The sequence below is a fragment of the Pezoporus wallicus genome, unplaced genomic scaffold (assembly GCF_028554395.1).
Source record: "Pezoporus wallicus isolate ANWC-B61680 ecotype Strahan unplaced genomic scaffold, APGP_CSIRO_Pwel_v1 contig_8341, whole genome shotgun sequence".
In the NCBI taxonomy this organism is placed as follows: Eukaryota; Metazoa; Chordata; class Aves; order Psittaciformes; family Psittacidae; genus Pezoporus; species Pezoporus wallicus.
Genome location: NW_026638083.1, coordinates 455,372 through 476,973, shown reverse-complemented (window position 1 = coordinate 476,973; position 21,602 = coordinate 455,372). Strand labels below are relative to the sequence as shown.

General features: G+C 43.2%; 1 protein-coding gene across 2 annotated transcripts in view; it reads left to right on the top strand.

The window, feature by feature from the left end:
• Nucleotides 1–227: 227 nt before the first annotated feature.
• NEK6 (NIMA related kinase 6) overlaps nucleotides 228–21,602 on the top strand; it is a 62,507-nt gene continuing 41,132 nt past the window's right edge. Inside the window, exon 1 of one of the 2 annotated variants that reach the window (XM_057408989.1) lies at nucleotides 228–339. The gene's annotated coding sequence lies outside the window, so the exon portion shown is untranslated. Of the gene's footprint in view, nucleotides 340–1,218; nucleotides 1,322–21,602 lie in introns of those variants that run through there. The other variant, XM_057408988.1, reaches the window with a different exon arrangement.

The following is a 21,602-nucleotide window of genomic DNA, read 5'->3' as shown; positions in this document are numbered from 1 at the left end:
AGCACAACAACAGGACACTGGGAGGAATTTGGGAAACAGGAGAAGGCCAAGGCATGGGACAAACAAGATGGAACTGGCAGTCATGGCCAAAAAGCAGGGCTCCCCGGCTGTGAAGCTTTACACCTGGGGAGCCCCATGGTGCTAATCTTAACACCAGGCACCTGGTGTCAGGAATAACATCAGGTGCTCAGTGTTAGTTCTAATGAACCTCGAATCGAACAAGCAGGTCCCTCACATCTGCCCTTCCCACCCCAGCTGAGGAGGCAGCTCATCAGCTCTATACTGCCTGCCCGTAGCAGTTCACCTCATCTTGCTCAGAGACTGGTTCTTCCTTACAGAGTAAGTGCTATTTTTACCTGGTTCAGGGCTGAGTAGAAGTGGAGTTATGTTGGCATGGCTTGTTCCATTTGCTGAGGTGCACTGAGTCCTGCTGGCATTAGCACTTTCTGCTATGGCAGCACTGGGAGTTTCCCAGTCACACCAGCAAACACCTTCAGATGGCGCCGGGCCTTGGTGTACGGAAGCTGACGAAGTTCGAGCACTCACGCCCGCCTTTTGCCCACTTTAGACCATTAGTGAGACTTCCTATTTTCTTTTTTATTTATTGTGAGGTTTGCTTTTAGTTTTTTTTATAAATTGTAAGAAATCCGGTTGAATTCCAAGTTAAAGTTCAACTTAACCATACTAACATTGGTTCTGATCTGCAAAATGCACTAATTTGGGGATTAAGGCTTTTCTGTCGGGAACGCTGCGTATGGTCCCGCTGAGACCTTCATCCCTGTAACCCCAGGAGGTGTTTCACTGCGGGCACACGGCCGCGTAGCGCCTCGGCTATTCGGTGGGTGGATATACGTCCCCCCCTCACCGCCCTCCTGCGCTGGCACAGCGGGAGCGAAGCGGAGGCGGCGGCGCCCGCTTCCCCCCGCGCGAGCGGGAGTTGCTCAATCCGGGCCCGCCCGGGAAACCCCAGGGGCGGGCGCTCCGAACGCGGGGACTCCGCCGTGTCGCGGCGGGACGGGCGGCGCGGCCGCTTGCTCGGGGCTCCGCACGGCACCGCCTCCCGTTTGCGCGCTCCCGGCACGCCCGGCCTGCGTGGCAGCCGGCGGGGCGCGCACTCGGGCGGCGGCGCGTGCGCTTGGGGCGGCGAGCGCGCGCGGCGAAGTTGCGTGTGGGACGCGGCGCCGCTCGCTCTGTCGCTGCGGGGCTGTGTGGGGGCCGCGGCCGCCTGAACTCCCCCCCCCCCCCCCCCCCCGCCGCCTCCGTCCCGCTCCTCCTTTCGCGGCCGGTCACCGGCGCTTCTCCGCCGCTTCGCCGGCTGCAGGTGAGCACCGCAGGGCCCCGCGGCCGCCGAGGGCCGTGCTGTGCCGGGGGTGTAACCGCCGCGGGCCGCTTCGCCGCGCGGCCCCTCGGGCGGTGCGGCCGCGCCTCCGTCGGCTTCCTCCGCTCCGCGCTGAGGGCGCAGAGGAGGGTGCGGGATGCCGGGGCCGTGGAGGCCCGCGCGGGGTCTGGGCCGTGGGGCCTCGTGGCCTGCCTTCCGCCTCACCGGGGCTGCCGCGGCAGCGAGGCCGACACGTGCCCGGGCGGGAGGGGAACGAACGGGGATGGAGGGCTCGGGTCCTGCGGGAGGTGGCGTCCGGCGGCGCTGCGATGCGAGCGGAGTTAGAACTGTTGTAAAAGCAGGAATGTTTGAGCGGTTCGGTGTCACTGCAGAGCTCTGTGGAGGGGTTTTGGTATTTTAACACTAAAAGCAGCAGCGTACCTCGCACACGTGCTCTGTGGAGGGGTTTTGGTATTTTAACACTAAAAGCAGCAGCGTACCTCGCACACGTACCCTGTGGAGGGGTCCCCCCGGAGGCTCACTGCCCGCTGGGGAGCCCGGTGTGTGCTGTTGAGTCCGTCTGCCTCCTCTCCGGGGGAACCGGGTACTCCTGGGGCTGGCAGAGAGTGCCCCGAGGGCTCCGGGAGCCCCCGGCACCCTCCCGAGCCGCTTCCCCCAGCGGCCTCCTGAGCCGGCAGCTCCGGGCCTGTCCCGTTCTCTCTGCAAGGGGAACGGACCTGTCTGGTGTTGCTCCCTCAAACGACAGGAACCTGGAGAAAACCGGCGCTTCAGGGATTAACCACGTTGCTTTGGAGAGAGCACATGTTAGAGCTGAGCTAAGAAATACCTTCTTTTTTATTTTTTTTCTTTCTTTTTTCCCCCAACATGTTATTTCCTCCGAAGTGTGATTTATGCCTGTTTAGAGCAATGGTAGATTTCTGAGCTCCATCTGTTTGTCTGTCTGTTCGCACACGCAGGGTATTTCTGCCAACGGTGATTGCCGATGGCATTATTGCAGTGTAAGTAGTTTGATAGGAAATATTGTAGCAATTAGAAGTCCAGTGATGCAAGTTCCTGATGCGTTATGAGTGTCTCGCTGTCATTTCTGTGTCTCCTTTAAAAGTTCATTTTTGTGAATCATTGTAAGCAACCGTTGCACTTCTGCAGCATTTCTGTAGTTTTTGCATCTTGAGACATCTCTTGACACTGAGTCAAACTCTTTCCACTGTTAATCTTTCCCTGTCGACAGTCTTTGTGACGGTAATCTTTTAAGCAACGATGGGGAGGGAGGGAAGGAACCTCTTTTCAGTAAGAATGTTGCTGCCCCTGTTTCCTATGGCTCTGCTAAAAAAATGGGGGCTGGGAGGAATTTCTCTTATGATGGAAAAAGAGTATCTTCTGTGGGAAGTGAGATTTCTAGATGGAGTGCGAGTGACTGCTATCGCCCCAAAGGAATTGCACAAGAGAACCAACCTTTTGGTTTCTTAACACCTGTGACCTATAAAACACTTCTTGTTTGGTTTTCCCGCCTTCCTCTGGAATTCTGTTTCTTGATGAGTACATATTTTATGGGACAGGACGGACATGTAATTGGAACATGAGTTTTAATACACCATTTCAAATTCCTCAGTATTCATTTTAGGGAGAAAAGCAGGGGAAGATGAATTACTTGGGCCCCAAAGCTACACAGGAAAACAGATATTTTTTTTTGGTAGCACATTGTAGCATTCCATGATCCTGCCCGAGAAGTTTCACATCAGTATAGAACACTTAAATGTACATAGAAAAATATTGAGCCTATACTGGCTTTTCTTATACCTCATAGGAATCAAGGCTGTGCTGAGGAAAATAGTGGAAGATGCTGAGGTTTCTCTTTCAGCATGCTTTTTGGATTTACGCACTCCTACCTGTTGAGTACTGAGCAAGTGATCAGTGGCTGTTTACTCTGAGTAAAAGGAGTCATTTTCTTCTGTGGTAATAAGAGCCAGAAATACCTGCGTGGGTTTTGATCCTGCTCTACCTCTGCTTTATTAGCTATGAAATGGGGAATAGTTACCAGCAAGTGTCCACCTCCTGCACACCTTCTGGATGCGTAGAAGGCTAATTAATGGGTGTCTGTTCTTTACGTGGTGCCAGATAGATTTAACCTCAAGGCTATGACAAATGTATACACAACAGTGTGCAGTACAGGCTAGACCGTGTGAACTGGAGGAGCCAGTAAGTGGGGCAGTGGGGAGAAATCAAATGTGCTCATTCTGAAATTAAAGCAAGAAAATGGACAGTGTGTTCTGGAGGAGCAGAAGAAGTACCGAGGGAAGATTTAAAAAGTGAGATGATGAAAGTAGGAGTCAGTGTGACCTCTGGGGTTTGACTTTTGCTCTTTCCTAAATGAAGCCTGGTTGGGATATAGTCCTTACAGGAAGTGAGTTTAATAGCTCAACTTGTGGTTTGGGTTTTTTCATTCTAATATGCTTTTCTCAGATCTTCTTGTTATAGAAGAGGGTGTTTATGGTGATCTCCAGCAAATGAGAAGAATAAGCATACAGAACCTCTTTTTAGAAGTTGAGATCATCTTTACCATTAAGCGAGCATGTTTTTAATTGCAACCTTCTGAGTCATACTACAGTTCAGCACTCACCTAGATGCATAGTGGCCACAATGCTCTGTGTGGGTAGAGAGTTGTGATTAAGGAAGCCATGAAAAGCCATTCTACCTGTGACACACACTTCTGCATTTGTCCTGTAAACTCACTTAACCAGTTTGGTTTCTCTTCCTTGGGAGTGATGGTGACTAATTCACTGTACATCTGAGTGCTTGTCTGGGTTGTTTGTAGGAAGTTATATTTGTCTTTGCGTACAGTATAAATGCAAGATGCAAGAAAAACATTCTTGCAGTATTGAAAGCAAACGAAGTTTTCATGTAGCTGAAATACATAATTCACAATTGTCTTGATACAAATGTTGTCACTGAAGACCCTGAAAATGCGACTTTGATGAGAAAATGGTGACCCACTCTGCTGGTTTGGCAGCAGAGGAGGCTCGTGTGTTTGTGACACATGGACTGGACAGAATGGCCTTTGCTAAATAAAATCCTGTTGAAGTTAAAGGTTGTCCGAAATGGACAGAGTTAACACTGTCCAGTTAAAGGCAAGGGGCCTTGAAAATCCTTTCTTCTATCCTGAGTCCTGTTAAATGCTATTATACTCACCCTTCCCTTTGAAAAGCTTTTAGTACAAGCACATGCAAGTGCTCAGCAAGCTCTTTGTGCTTCTTCTAAGCTCTTTTCTAAGTGCCTTAGATGATAAGTATGGTTCATCTGAAAGCCGAGGACAACAGAATAGGGAAGATTTGGCATGTCTCAGCATCATGCACAGTCCCTGCATCGCTGAGCTACCATCAGCTTGGTACAACCAACCCTTGTGTTCTCTGTTCTGCTGTGCCAGGGGTTGCATTTGGGATATTGGTGTAAAACTGAGGAAGTAAAAAAAGGAGGGGAGAAAACCCAACCCAAACCAAAGTTGTATTAAATAAGAGGATTGAACCACTTTACTCTTTGTGGCAGCTGAAAGGGCAAGTTGTGTTTTCCCTGACTGTGTCTTCACCCAAAGGGGAACTGAGCCACAGAGGGATGGAAGGACCATTGCAGTGGAGGGGCTAGGATGTGCACTGGGGAAGGCAGGCTGGACCCTTCTGGCCTCATGCTTTAAATGGAGCAAGGATCTGTTGGCTGCAGAGCACGTCGGATGTGATGTAATAGGTCTTTTCACTTCTGAATTCCATGTTTCACTGTAGAACTGCGTCTCTAAGATTAGAAGGAGGCGGAAAAAAAAATATCTAGGAGATAGAATGTGTGTTCAAACTGAGAGGTGATGTTGCCCCTGGCAGTGTTCTTCCTTTCTGAAGAAAAAAACAGAAGCCAAAAAATTTGCATGCAAAATCTAGATTGAAGACTGACGTTAAAATAATAGCAGCTTTTTTTTTTTTTTCCCCCAGCAAGTTGAAGTTGCTGCACTGTGTGTAAATATCACAGAAAATTAAATGGTATAAAACACTTCTTTAAACATTTCTCTCAGGTTTGGGGGATGTGGAGATCCCTGCGTCTGCTTTTAAGGCCAGTTGGAAGCTGCTGTCTGAAGTCGGCTGTAGTGTAGGACAGGGAGAAGAGAGGTTCTGTGTAATTGTGTGATGAAGTGGGTAGTTCTAGAGCTTGTGAGCTAGGTTTTGTTTAAAACTAGCAAGCCACAGGGAGCTATTTTTAATAGTAGTTTGAATGCAGAAGTCTGTAAAGCTGTCAAATCCCTTTATGGGTTGATGGGTCTTCTATCTTGGCTTTTTTTTATATGCATATTGGATTGGATCGAGATTACTGCGTGTTCTAACCTGTGCTAAGTATTTAAACATCTGGACTTGCTGTAAGTGCCGTTGTTGCTCCTGTGTGAGGGGTGTTTTGGATTGTTTTTTATCATTTAAAAGTATTTTGGGAGAAAATATTTTTCTTCCATTCTACCAGTGAATTTGGCTTCCTGTGATCAGTCAGATGATCGAGTTTATCCATGGCATGGTGAAATAAATTGCAAATAATTTTATGGTATCAGTATGATTAAAGGAATTACATTTCTGAAGTGTTTACTTCAGCTTGGTGCTACTTTAAGTGTCTGCTATCATAGATTCCAGGCAGTGAACAGCTGTCTGTCGCAGATGGGAGAGGAAAAAATCTTCCCCTTAGCCTCTTACTTCTAAAAGGTTTCCATATAAAACCAGTAGTAATGTAATACAACCTTTTAGTCAAATTTGAGTTTCCTGTTACATGTTTAAGTGAACTGACAGCAGACTCTATTTGAAACCAAATAGTGTAAGTGAATGAGACTCTAGGAATATTGTTCTTGAAAGTTCACAAATGTTCATTTAGCAGCCAGAATGCATTGTTTATTAAGTATCAGGAAAACAAAACCAATAACTTCCCCCCCCTGCTCCCCCAACAACTGTCCCCCCTTGCAGGTAGTTTATGAGTTAATTCTTTTGTCTGCTGTTCCAGTGAAGTGGTATTGTCTGTCCTGTTCTTGTACTGTGTTTTACACAACAAACTCAGGTAGACTAGAAACTGTTAAGGAAGCATGTAGCAAACCCGTATTTTCATTAAGAGCCAAGGCAATGAAGTCCAAAAAAGAGCCAATGTGAAAGGAGTTCTGATTTTTGTTAGAGTTGAGTGTTGCCTGCTGAGATCTTGAGATGCCAGAAATGCAGTTTGTGCACAGAACTACATGAATTTAGGTTTAGATTGTAAATGGATCTGCTGTTTTATTGCTCTGTGAGCTAGTACACCATGGCAGTTATAAAACCTATTAAAATAGTTTCGACATGTCTGATGACAAAATGCAAGAGATGGTAAGATTGTTCTTTTGAAATTAAAAAGTTGCTGCTGCTGGCATAGTGCTTTTCCCCTTATGGTTGTTTTCTTGATACCTTTATTTCCCCCTTGCCCCCCTCCTCTTTTTTTAACAGATATATTACAATCCTGAGGCATTTCTTAAAGATATTGTGTTTATTTGGTTTGAGTAACTCGGATCTCCAGTTGTGGACTCCAACCTTTATATGCATTTCACATGATGAATCAAAGTAGGTGCCAGACCATGCCCTGCCTTGGGATAGACCTTGGGCACCAGCCCTGGCAGATCAGTACATTCGTTTTTGATGAAGGCAGTTTATTCTGTCACTTTATCCAAGTACTGACTGGGTTTGGTTGTAATTTCAAGAAGTTCTCGTTCTGAAGGTCTTCTGGTTTCTCTGTCAGGAGCTGGCAGGTGCAGTGGTCTGCGCTTATTTTGGTTCACCGTGTCTTTAAAAGGTGACTGCACCTCTGAACTGATTTATCTCAATATAATGTATAATATGCTTTTTTTTTTAATTCAGTGGATGGGTTGTTTGTATGACATCAGTTGGAAGTTGTCTGGAAATGCTCTTTTTCCAAGCATGTAGGTGCTGCTGAGGCTGTTCCAGAGACCCCTTTTGGAAACAGGACTTCTGGTGAGGGGAAGGACATGGCTCCAATCTTGTGCTGCTTGTGGCAGAACGATGTGTGGGAGTGCTCATTTCAGGCAGTGCTAGTTCAGTGAGCTTAAGACTCTAATAAACCAGCCTAAGTGAGGACTCAAGGGTAATAAACCTGAGTGTGGCAATGCTAGAGATTCCCCTTTGTGGAGGGAGGGGGGTAATAATGTCTTGTGCTGTCTCAGCTGTGTACAAGATGAATGGCTGTCAACAGCCTGGCTGGTGCATCCCCAGATCCGCATTTCAGCATCGCCCAGAGACAGCTGAGGGACCTTCCTGGGGAGGTCTCAGTGTCTCATTTCAATGCGGCATCCCACCTTTTGGGCCCACACCATCCTTTGGTATTTGATCTGGGTGGGATTCCCCAGTGCTGTTTATGCTGTCCATATTGGGGACACTTTTGCCATTCCTCCATGCACTATATCCAAGTGAATCATAGTCGCCTCACCTAGTGTGTTAGTATTTCAGGGGTCAAAAACTGAACTGATAAGGGCTGTGACCCTGTGCCCAGCCCAGCCTGCTGACGGAGCAGGTGTTGCTCCACACCCTGGGGAGGATTTGCAAGTCTTTCCTTTTGCAGAGCTCAATGGCAGATCTTGTTCTCCAGTTACTTTTGTTGTTGGGTGTTTGAGAAGCCCACTTGCTGCAAGGCGGGAAGGATCCACCAGCCTGTTGAGAACTCACGATGGGCATGAAGCTGAGCTTTAAGTCCATGCTGACAGGGAAAATGGGAGCTGGATAGCTGGGATTGCTCCCTGTCAGAGCTGGTGTGCTAGGAGGTAGCACAGCTCAAGCTGTTGAGTCCATACTTGCTGCTCGATGGTGATTGCTTGAAGCAGCCACTGTTTACTGGCTCAAATGATGCAGAATAGATAATATAAGTTCCAGTATTTCTTTACTAAGAGCCAACTGTCCTCTCTTACTCAGGAGAATAACTTTATTTCTTAACCTAGTGATTTTTAAACTGTGAAATTGGAGATGAAAATCACTGCAGATGGTGCAATAATTGGGAAATGTTGACCTACAGGATAGGTTGCAACTTCACAGTACAATGAGTATGATTCCTTTCAGGAATTTCATTTTAAGTCTCTGTCCTGCTCTTACCTTGTGGACACTTGTCTCTGCTGGCCTGAAAAGGGGTGTGCTTTCTTGTTGGAACATTTTGTTTCTTGCATCGGAACATTCTCAAGGTCAGGCCTGTCTTGGAGTTTGTGGTGGGTTCTGGTTCTTGGGGGAGACACATGCCTTTACAGTGAGGAGAGGGGGAGAAAAGCTGTGGCTATTTTAAGATTCCTTTCCTCCAAGAGTAAGGACTCAGGATAGACTAGGTATCAACAAACATGAACATAAAAATCCCCTCTTCTTTCATTCATGGAAGCTCTGCTTCATTCTTCCATGCTGTCAGTATTTCATTAGCTCTTCTGTCAGATTTGTGCAAAATGGGGAGTCTACGGAACATTTAACTGGAACAAAATAACCCCCTAAACAAGCTTGAAAAGGTTTAAAAAGGTATATGAATGTATTCCAAAGAAGCAAATAAGTCACAACTCTGTGTCTGTGCTACCCTTTAATCAGTTGGGAAACCTAAGTGGTGACTTTCAGCTGTCACTATATTAAGAACCAGTGCTGCCTTTTGTGGCAGGCTGTATATACTGAACTCAATACTATGTCGTAAATATTCTTGCTTAGTTTTCATAATCATTCTACTTAGAGTAAGCGCTTCTTGGGTGGGTATTACAAACCTGTTAATCTTTATGGTATTTATAGGGTAATTTTTAACTCTCTTGAGCTCCTTGCTTCCTTGCGGGTCAATTACTCAATTTATAACATTGTCAGTTCTAAGAACTTTACCATTCAAGGGTAAACAGTGCTAGGTATGGTTCTTTACCTGTGTTTGCGCTTAGTTCTTTGTATATTAAGATATGCAATAACTTACTCTGTGACATTTATTGGGATTTCTTTTAGTCTCCCTAGTTTGCACTTTAAAGTGACTATGATGACTTATTTTAGCTTTCATTACTAATGTGGGGAGAAGGAAAGCTTGCAGCAGTTCTCTGAAGAAAAGGCTCTTAATCAACTTGAAGCTATTTCAGTCGAAATTGGTACAAATAATGTTTAAATGTTCTCGATTGTCTAGAGGTAAAACCGATGACTAAGTCAAACACTTTGCTGTATTGTGTGCACACAGCCCTCCAAGGGAGGATTTGACCCTGTGGTAGGGAGAGGTGACTGACTTGATTTTATGTTCTCACTGTAGTTCTCTTAAGATAGAGTGAAAGCCTGCTCTGACTCTATGGGGTTTCAGTTGGCCTGTGGAAAGAGAACAAAGTCATCTCCAGCACTGGAGCTTTTGGTCTTGAAATTGCCTTTCTTGTTACTCTTTTACCACATCACCACAACACCGCAGCCTGGTGGTGGTGATCCTTGTGGAGCAATGGGCATGCCCTCTTTCCATAGCATTTTACCCACTGAGAAGTTTGGAGCTGTAGGGTAGGAGAGAGGTAGGTGTAGTCAAGAAAATTGCTGGTGGCATGGCAGCCCTGGGTTTGGGAAGGATCCATCATTACTCATATGGCCAGTAGCTCTTGGAAATACCAGGATTGTAGGAAATTTTCTGGAAAGCCTGAGGGAGGTAGGGCCAGGGATGCTTAAAAGTCTAGTGCTGCAGTCTCTTCCTTTTGTTACCCGTGAATGCTGATGTATGAAGCTTCTGCTGCAAAAGCAGGTTTCAGCATCTGTGATGGCTTTTTGAGGATAGAACATGTCCCCAAAGGAGCCCAGTTCCAGTTGCACTTTTCTTTCTTCCCAGGGATAAAAGAGGATTCATTCCCATGGGCAAACAGACCTTGTAGCATTTTGGGTATAATGTGCTATACATTGTCACTCTCAATGAAGTGTGTATTGTTTCCAAAGATTCTGGCAGGGTTTGTTTGGAGTTAGTTGTTTTGTAAGCACATCACACTATGTGTAATGTTTGTTGTCTGCTTGTGGGATTTTTGTTCTTGCTTTTCCATAAACCCCTTCAGTATTCTGTGTACTTATGGATTAGAAAAATGTCAAAAGGGAAATGAAGGAAACAAGAGCTTTATTTTCAGAATAGGAAAACCATGTTTACTGCCTCAGCATCATTCAGTCTGTTAATAACAAGGCGCTGAAAACCAGCATCTCAGCACTGCTCAGGCCATCTTCTGGTCACTTTATTCACATCTGGGAACACCTTTTGGAGTATTTGGTTTTACGTTTTGCTAAAGACAGCTCCATGGGGGAGCTTTGTGCTGGTGTCTTCTCTCCTGCACAGCATGGCCATGACATAGGTCCCCAAGGTTCTGTCAGCTTTATCTGTCTGTAGGACTGGCAGGAGAATCTGGCAGTCTATCCCCTGTCTGGTGGGTGGGAAGTTGGTCAGCTGGAAAAGCTTAACAAAGTGAAGCCTGGGTTGGCAGGTGAGTGTGTTTTGTGTGTTTTGAAGCAACCTGTTTGCATCTGGTGCTCCAGAAGAAGTCAAGTTTGGAATGAATCATTCATCATGAGTCTTACCAGACATGGCTGAAATCACGTGCTATCTTTATTATCCCTCTGAAATTGGGGACAGCTGAGTGCCAGCTTGTTCATTGTTTTGGTGACATAGATGGCACTAATGAATTTGATAAAAGCAGCTAGGTGGTATGAGGAATATAATTTTCCTTTGGAAGCCATCTCTAATTTGTTACACAGGATTATGTTTAAATTTCTATCTACTCTTAAGTCATCAGGCATCAGTAATAACCAGGGTGGCTTTTGTTCATGCATGCAATGTGGTGTTAATTCTCCTTTGGCCTCAGTTGCTGTCGTCCATAGTTTTTCCTTCATGCAGTTACCATAGCATGAGATAATGGTGCTTGCAAGTATGTGATTTTACAGTTTGCTAGGAACTCATGACAGGTTCTTCCATAGACCAACTATAGTTTTACTAAATAGGCTTTTGACTTGGTTTAGACTGTAGACTCTTCAGGGAGTGAGTTATCACGCAGTGGAGCTGGGGCTACCAGCTGTGCTGAAGCAACTCCCCTTGCCACCTCCCATGTTTTAAATGTCAGATTTGACCTCTAAAACTGGATGGTGTAGTCCTGTCTCTGCCGCCCTGCACTGAGGGTTTGTATTTCTGGGGCTTGGATTCAACTCTCTTGTGCCTTGGTTTGATCTGCAGTTATCTGTCAGGCAATTGGTAGATGGTGCAAATTCATTAATAAATGTTCTGTTCATTTAAATATCTTGGTTTTCTTCTGCATGTTCCCCTTTTCCACACATTTACTCAGTTGTTAGGCAGCTCTTGGTTGTGGTGTGGGAACTCTGGCCACTCACAGGAATGTGTGCTACTGAAACAGCTTTGTTGTTTTTATAGAAACCTTGCCCACACACCCCTTTTGCTTTCCAAATACCTATAAATCCCTGCAGGATCCTGCTGACATCACTGTGGTGATCCGCATTTATTTTATGATACTGTCTAGGGGTTAGAGCAGAGTGTGGAGTCAGGACAGGCCTGTTTTGTTTGACTCCATCTTTGACTCCAGTCAAGTCTGGACACTTAATACAGCGATTCATTCATTTGCAAATAAATTGCTACATCACTCTTCAGTTATTTTCCTTCCAGCTCTTGAAGCTGCTTGGGTTTACATTAGGTCCGTTTGATCCTTTGCTGTCACTGCTCTTTAATGTTGATTTTTCTGGTTTTGCTCTTGCTTTGCTATGTTGTTTGCTGCTTCCAGGTCTTGGATAGCTGTGCGTGGATTTTGCTGGACTTAAAATGTTTTCTGTTGATGAGTAGTAGTGTGTCATTCACAGGTATTAATAAGGTGTCAACGTAATTTGCGTTACCATTACTAAAACATGTTGTATCTTATTTTGAAATACTGTAAATATTTGTGTTTCTTTTCTGAAACAAACCTTTGTGTTTGTGCAAGTATCTGGTGGTAAACAGTTGTCTTTGAATGCTGATGAACTGGTCCGAGGTAGATATTTTCAGCTGTGTTCTGGATAATTACTCTCAAAAACTGGTAATTTGAGATGGTTGGAAAATTACGTTTTACTTAGTTCATGGATTGCTGAAAGCTAAATTGCATCCTGTGCCTCAGCTGGACTTTTTTGTTTCTTTCTTTTAATTGCATTAGCACTTTAACCGTAAGTACTTCTCGTCATGGCTGTGGCTGATGGGGAGGTATCTGGTGGCTGATGGAACAGATGCTGCGTTTTGAAAATGTAACGTAAAGGCCTTGCAGATGTCTGTTAACTCTTTGTTTTCATCCTTTCTGGCACAAGTGCTTTTTTTTATTAATATCTGAAGGACTGTGTAGTACCTGGAAAAACAGCTGTGAGATGGACCTCAGTTTTAGTGAGAAGGAGAGACCAGGGTAGGGCAAGTCTTCCCCACTCTGTCAATCTCTTGTACCCATATGGTGAGAAACTGCTCAGTCTCTGATCAGAATATTGCTGTGAAGCTGGGAATGTCTGAAAGACACTGCGTGGTGTAGAGCAGAGTTTTCTCGGACAAGAAACTGGAAGTGAAACTGTGGAGCTGCTCTTTTGGTTAAGTGAAGCATAATTTTTCTGCTCCCTCAAATAGACAAATTTGTGTTCTAACAGCACAGTATTAGTCTGAGATACTTGAGGTGTCTTGGCAGTCAGGGGAGGCTGGGAAAGAAGTGGAGGGTGGGGAGGATAGATTTTTGTTTGCATGAGTAAGCTTATAGGTTTTAATGATTTGATACAATGAGTTTATGCTTCAATATTGAAGCTTATTAGAATAATAGAAAACTCTTTCACATAGAGGGCAGAATATAGTGTGAAACATGATGTCTCTTGCACAGAGCTTGCACAGTTAGTTATAATTTTCTTGAAAGGATAATTCCCAGTTTCTCTTCAAAACATTCTGTGCAGGCCTTTCTGTATGGGGAAAAAAAATTGGACCCAATTTAGATAGACAAGTCTTGTGAATCCTGAAAGAATTTGGGCGTTTAGCCGAGGAAGGGGAGAGTTTTCTCAAGACCTTCATTAACTGTGTCTGTCTTCAGAGTAAGTAATAAAAGTAGCTATGCAGGCTTCATAAAGAGCGGGGTTTTTTTTCTTGTACCCCATAGCCTTATCTGCAAGACACTCTTGAATGAATCTTGTTCTTAAGGAAAACTGGGAAAGGAGATGGAGATGTCACATCTACTGATGTAGAATTGTGGATAAGACCTGAAGAGATACAGGGATTCTTGGAATACTGATGCCATTAGTTCCAGATACTCAGGAACATGTAGGGAAGCTGACTAGTATAGATAAGACGCATTATAGGAATATTGATAATACAGTCTTATTTAGCATATTTTGAGGCTGAAAAAAAAAACAACCTATTTCTAATGTAACTATTTTTGTAAGTAGAAAAATGTTAAAGCTTTTTACATGGGGAAGAGTTTCTGCTTCCGTTTGGCTGTTACTTGCAAGATCCAGATGCTGCACAAGCTCTTCCTGTAAAGCGAGCATCTGGCTGCTTGGAAGCTTTGCCCAAGGTTTTACGAGGTGGCTTTGAAGTTGCCTTTGGATTTGAATCATATGAGTCTTTAGGTTGGCTGGGCTGCATAATTCTCGGCATCATTTCCTCTTGCTTATGATTATGAGAAATGTAAATACTTCAAGCTGTTGTTCTGATGTTTTGAAGTTGGGTGAATGTATATCTATACATATTTATATAGTTATAGGAATCCATATCTTCCTCTGTTCCTTTTCCCTGTATTTGAGACAGATATGTTGGCTATGAAGACTCATGTTAATGGCTGTGGAGAGAAACTGCATGAGCAGAGTAGTTACAGCAGGTTTTATGTATTCTGAGCCCATCAGACATGGGCTCGCTCTTTTTCTTTGGGCTGCCTAAGAGTTCCTTAACCATTTGAGAAATTCCAGCAATATTTCAGAAGTATCTTTGTGAGGTTTGCTTATTATTGATCAGGTGCTTGGAAGTGTGCTAATAAAAAGGTATTCATTAGTGCTAATGGTGATGTTTCTAATCACATATGCATTTATAAGAGCTTGGGTAGGATGTAAGGTCATAAGTTTAAGCTTTCTGAAAACAGACCAGGCTGGACAGTTGCCACATGGGGAATTTGGGGCTATAGCAGCAAAACTTACTTATTTTTTCATACTTTTGCATGTTACTTCTGTTTTTGTCTTACTGGCTTAAGATGGTCTGTTGGCCTATGCTCTTGTTTGAGATGGCTGGTTGCTAAAGTTGTGTCAGTGGGAAGAAGCTCTGGAAGAAACTTATTTTAGGGATTGGTTTAAGTTGGAACTTTTCACCATAGGTTGGGAACAATCAGTCTTCTCTATTACTTGATTTTTTTTCTTTTTTTACTAGGGCTCTTCAGATCCTGAATGAGAGTAGAAACTATTTCACATATAGATTGTTAACTCTCTGGGAGTCCAGAAAGTTTACTTATGGGCAAGTGGCTGGTTGCTCCCTTGATGGGGGAAGGAGATGGTACAGCCAGCAGGGTAATGAAGTTGACATTACTGGTACAGACAGCACACATTTCATAGCTGTATGTGATGTTGCTTTTTTCAGTTATGATTTAATGATATGAAAATATCTGGCAGTTTCTGTGAGCATTCACATTATGAATATATTTCCAACCTATATTTAATCTTTCCTTCATCAAAATTAATGAATTCTGAGAAGGATAACAGAAATGTTCTTAAATAATTTGGCTTCAGGCTTGAAAGCTTTATTGCATTATGAATTAAAAGGTGAGCATGTTGTTGCATGCGTGGTAAGCAATACAGGAACATTCCAGGTAGATTTAGTATGTGTTTATTTTTAACATGTGTTTCGTTAGCACCAGTAGTGGCCTGAGAGGTCTATTTCTGATGTTTCAAGGGTTATAAAAATGAATATAGTGACTACTTTTGGAAAGCTCAAAACTGCAACTAGAAGGATATAAATTAAGGTATGTTGGCTTTTACTTTATCTGAAATATACATAAGCGAAAACTAGTTGGGAAAGAACTCAGCCTGCTGTTGCTCTGCTGTGTTAATATTATCTCTCTTCAAAGGTACTGTTGTCAGGTTAAATGCCACTGAGTGTTATGCATCCTTAATTTTGGATGCGAGTATGTATTTGATATTCATCTACATCTCACACAAACACTGTACACAAATATTTACATGTAGTGTTGCACTAGGGAGTTCTGTACAGTGAAATAAGAGGTGGGAATAGTCCAGTTAGGCTGGTGAAAAGGAATATTTACCTTACCACATTGATTACTTAGTCATAACTGTAAATCACCAAGTACTTTTGGCAGTGATCCTAGGACTGCTTAATAGAAGCAGCGTGAAATCATCCCCTGTAATAGATAGGGCTACATGGCATCTAAACTGTATTCAGAAGACTTTTGCAAACAATTGTGTCTTTTCATTTAGGACCAAGTTCTAGGGAACTGATACTATAACACAGGAAAAAAACCACAAACCCAATGCTTAACTCAGGTTAAACCTTTTTAAACCAAAGTTAGAGGTAAACTACCTGCCCTCCTCGCTGGTGGTGAGAACTGGTGAAAGTAACAAGCATATGAAACGTTCTATCAAAAGTATTGAATAAACTCAAGTAGCATCTTCAGACATAGTAATACAGTCAGGGAGGGAGAATCCTGTGTCAGACCTTGCAAGTTTCAAGTAATTTTCCTAGATATGTCCCCAACTAGAATAGCGTATTTGAGATGATAATCTGGTTTGCTTAGACTGGGAATAATATGGACCTGAGCTGGATGTAGAGAGTGATTTGAGAGTGGGAAGCTTGACACAGATACTTAATTATTGGCAGGAAGCATTTGTTTTATTGACATCTACAGTGATGTGGCTCTGAAGAGCTTTAAATGGTTGACTTGATGTCATTTTGCTTCTAGGTATGGAACAGTGAATTACAGTGTCTGTCACAGCATTTGTTTAATGAATATCAGTTGTTGACATAGTATGAAAAAGCTCTAGGGCTTTTCAGCCATTTTGCTGGAACATTCTCAGTCTTTGAGAAGCCAGCACTCTTTTGCTGGCTGTTGAAATATGGATTGCAGAGAGTCTTGACAAAAGGTGTGCACAAAGTCTTAACACAAACTCATCTGCACCTACTCTCAGCTGTAGAATGGACGGTGTGGTTATAAAGCCATCCTTCTGCTCTGTGGTTGATTTGTTACAAGCATCCTCATCCTTTTTATAAAATTGCAGGTACAGTTTTCACCGAGGGCTGTGACTTGGTTTCTGCATTTTGGTTGGGCGATGGCAGCTACTTGGAAAATCTGGAATATATACATGCATAAGTATATTTTTGTGTTTTCTTACGGTGAGGTTAATCTTACAGTGAGGTTAATCTCGCAGTTTGAATATTTGTAACTTCTATTAATATGAGATACTTAAGCTTGGATGAGGATGTGCTTCTGAAAGTTTTCAAAAATACCCATCTGCTAAATGAAACTCAAATAAAGGTTGAGTTAAATAACACATCTAGGGGCCTTGGTAGATACTGATAGATAAAATACTGATAGAGGGAATTTTACTTTGCAACACAACTGTTGTCTTTAGTTGCATTTGATAACTGATGCTTTTATTACTTTTAGTACTAGACCTACGGCCCTTTAAATTTTCCCTGATCTTAATGGCTTGCAAAATTGATTGCTGCTGGTTTTCATTTGTCCTTTAGAGCTCATGTCAATGAGGATGATTAAAGTTAGATAATACACTAACTTGGATTTGGTCCTTCCTCTGCAGGGCTGGTGGTGGTAGGCAGCCACTGGTCAGCTTTGCATTGTGTAGGCAGCTCTTTCTGAGCAGTTCTTTACTGAATTGTATTATTTAACTATGCTTTTGCAACATTCTCTCCTGTCTCATGTATTTCAGTGGCATTCCTCATCTTGTCTCCTTTAACATTCATATTCATATTTATTTTCAGTGTTGGCAGGTGTGTATTTCACATTAACATGAGGGTTTTTTTGGATGTTAGGCTGCTATTTGCTTATGGTAATTTCCAGTCATCATAAGGTGACTGTTGAGAGAGATGAGCAGAGAGGGAAAAAATTGTCAAGCATTTACAGTAAATACTCTCTGCTTTTGGAAACGCTGTCAGAAGTTTAATTGTTAGGTTCAAGTAAGTTTGTCATGTGCCAGACAGAATCAGTCTGCTGTAATGAATGGGTTATGCACTTCACCAGCAAAAAGGGAGAGTGAGAAACCAAGGGAAGCTCAGGATTTCCTGTCACCTTGCACTGCAGAAGGAATGGGGTAGGCTTTTTAACCTAGCGTGTAATTAGGTTTTGCATGGAAGCATATATTACTGTGCGTGCTTTGCCAAAGCTCTTCAGTATGATGGATGAGATTTAAAGGTTGATCTGACTAAATTGCAATGAGAATACTAACGACAAAGATATTTCTGTTGTGAACTATTCCTACCAGACATCATAGCTATGACAGAAATGGTGTAAGATAATGGACAATAAAAGTCACTCGAAAATAATACTCTCCTAGGATTGGACTGCCTTCCCCACAGCATGTACCCTGAACCGCAGTGATAATGTAATCATAAGCCAAGATCATCATTTAAATATATAGGTAATCTCATATAGTATCCTGACAGATTTATTTTATGAGCAAGCTACAGGAAGAATATTATTGGGCAGCAGAGGCAGAAAGTGTTAGTGATGTGGCTGTGCTTATTTTGTAAAAGAGTTTGCATTGCTCCAGTCTTTGGGGAGCTGCAGTGAACAGCTCCTGCTGGCCTGGGAGATGGCAGAGCCTGCCCCCCCCGGTGCACCTACTGTGGGTATCCATAGCTGACCTGGGAGCCTGAACCTTTCATCTTGGTTCTTTGTATATGTTAAAATATGGACATTTGTGCAGTAGCTTAAGTAATGTACTTGACTGTATTTAAACAACTCGTGGGTTTCTGGAACTGTGTAAGACTTGTCTTTTTCATTCCAAACAAGGTACCTGAACAGAGCTGCTTTCTTCCCCCTCCCAAGTGCCTGTGGAGTGAGAGGATATGAGAGGAATACATATATAAGCATATATGTGTGTGTGTGTGTGTATATATATATATATGTCTCGCATGATATTTGAGGGCATTGGAGCAGGTCAGAGGCAGAAAAAGCCCCGTAACATTTCCAGGAAGGGCACAGCTGCCTCCACAGCCAGGAATGCTGAGGCTCTTTGAGATGGAGTTGTGTTGCTTTTGCAGTAGGTAGTGGTGCAGAAGTGGAAAGCCTCATAGTTTATTGTGCAGTATACTTCTTTGTGGCTGTACTAGGGAAAGCTGGAATTGCTGTGGCTCATTCTGCATTTGCAAAGCTCTTCATGGCAAGTCTCTGATTGCCGAGAGAGCTGCTCTGTGCAGTGCCACCCGTTGCTGTGGCCCTGACAGTTGCGAATCGGTGTAGCAGTGGCTGGAGTGTTTGGGTTTGCTGGCCCCTGCAGTGCTGTGGGCAGCAGCAGAGCTGCATGCAGGGAATATGGAAGCAGCTGGTGCGTCTTGCAGGAACGTGAAAAGTGTTGGTACAGAAAATGGTTGTAACACCAAGCACTCAAACTTCTGCTTTGCTGCCTACTTTAGAGGTGCATGGTCCTGTCACATTGATTATACATCTGGGAGCAAATAATTTGGCCTTTAGTTGAGTTTGAGGCATCCGGAGACACATGGTGATACCCGATTAGACTGGTCACAGCTGTTAAACCAAGCTGGTTTAGAGAGAAGCTGCACCCCAGGGCAGTAGGTGTGCGAGACTGAATGCCAAGATGCTGATGAGGTTCTGCTCCTTAATGAGTATCTTGTAACTAATGATCTTGGCCTTTGCTATCAAGTGCCTTGGGCTGTTCCACTCTGAGAATCCCACCTGTCAGGTACCTGCAAGGTACCATGGGGTTCAATGGGGCTTTGTGTTTTGGTTTGATTTTTACTGATTCAGGAGTCAGGTGGATGGGATGAGGCATAAGGACAGTTAGGTACCCAAAGAGGAACTGCAACCTGGACTGTGGTATGGGAGCTGACTGCATGAGAGGAGGTTTCTTTTCCCTTACTTTGTAAAAACTCCAGGTTACCTGTGAATACTGCCACTGTCTGCAGGAATAACTGTACTGCAGAAGGTGACAGTAAGTGCCAGGATGCTTGAGGACTGTGACTGCGTGGATGGGGTCTTTTTTAGGTGTTTTGGCATATGTTGTGTGTTTCTTCTTTTTGCGTTATTCCCCTGTGGAGTGGGGGACACTTGGTGACAGACAAACCTACATCAAGTTGTGGTTTGAGAGAATAAGCTGCTCATCCCACGTGGGCTTTGGGCATATTCCCCATTATGTTTTTAAATTTGCTCTGTCTTCTATTATTATTCTGTTTATTCTGAGAGTAACTGAATTGTCTGCAAAACTGTGGAGATACCAAAACCTTCAACCTAGGTTTGTACCTTGGGTATTCTCAGTGCATTGCTTTCAAGATTTCTCAGCTTACGCCTTAAGATTTGTTGGGAGAAGGGAAGCAGCTCTGCACTGCGTTCAGTTGCATCTTCTCAAATACTGATTTAAGTTGGCCTCGGATTCAATTGAAAGTCTTTCACTTCCTTCCGTTGTTTTAGAAATCATTTCCCACAGTGGATCAGGTACAAGCAAACAGTTGTATGCCTGCACCATCCAGTTGGATGGGAGCTGCCACTGTTTGTGTGTGGTTCTATGCTGTCATGATGTTTTTCTTGTATTAGAGAGTTAATAGCTTTACCAAGACAACATGTGTCTCACTTTAAACTGTGCCGCTGAATACCCATGTTTTAGTAATTTGAAATATCAGTGGAATCTGTATTTATGGGAGTTCCCTCTGATTTTGGTATGATAATGAGTACATTTGTGGTTGGTGCAGAGGGACGCGAGCCTGTGTCTGTAACGGAGATGGCAAGTGTACAAGGTAATTGATTTTGCTAATGTTGAATGATCATAAACTCCAGTATTTGAAAGTAACCTGAACTGCTGACACTTTTGCTATTGTAAAAGTTACTGCACTGGTTGGCAGCCAAGCCAAGTTATATGGAATTTGGCTGATGAAAATTGTTGCAAAATACTAAACCAAATTGTGATACATTGTTAACACGACTTGGCTGGAATGTACTGGATGTAATGCTGCATCAGTAGGACTTTGAGATCTTGCTCTATGCGTTTCATTTACCAGTAACCAAATACAGTTATCTGCTCCTTAATCCAGGACTAGAACCCAGTTGCTCTCAGTTGTTTTCCTTTTTAGTGTATATTTCTGAAAGCAGCTTTTCTGGAGGTAGAGATAAATGCTTCAGTTTTGATTAAGATAGGGTGGAAATCTGTCTTCAAAACTGGAAAATGCTGCACGAGATTTTATGAACTGTATGTAGTCCTTTTGTATATGTGGATATTTGAGACATACATGTTATTAGGGATTTAACGTATATGAGACACTTGAGTATTCATAGTAACTTGAGAAAGCTGTTAGGTTTTTATTGTAAGGCCTTTCACTGATGCTGATCCTGTTCTTCTATCCCCTTTCTGGGAAGATATGTGATGCTTCATGCAATTTAAAACTGTTCTAATTTACTGTCATGGTCAAGACCCACCCTGAAGATGTTTGACACTGCAAAGCTTCGTAGGAGATTTGGAAGCAGGAATAAAAAAGCCTGTCACTGGAGAAGTGAGAGTGCAGGGCGAGAACAATGTAAATGAAAACATGCCAATGTGAAGGGAGCTTCTTCCAAGACCTCTTATTTCCGCCTATTGTTTTTGGCTGTTTAAACAGATATAAAAATCTTCGCTTATTTGTCTGCAACTGTTCCTCCTCATCCCCCCTCATTTGACAATAAGGAAGTAAGACTGTATCTGGAGTGTTATTGTCACTGCTAGGTTTTGAGTAGGTTTTTTTCCTATATCCTGAAATATACCAGGATAGTAGATTTTTCTCCCACTTCTCATTCAGGTCAAAGACTGACTTAGATGGGAAGATGTGACTTTGGTTTAGTTATGGTGACCACTGATTCTAGATGTTGGTGCAGTAAGTGTTACTTAAAGAACTTACTTTAGGAAATGATTAAAAGAAAATTCATGACCTATTGATAGCACTGTCAGTTAATGAGGCTTTACATGCTTTAAGCTGAATTGTTACATGGCTCAGCCTTTTTACTGAGGTGTGTTTAATGAACATTTACATGATGCTGGAGAAATGGCTTCTCTTAGCATGAGATCCT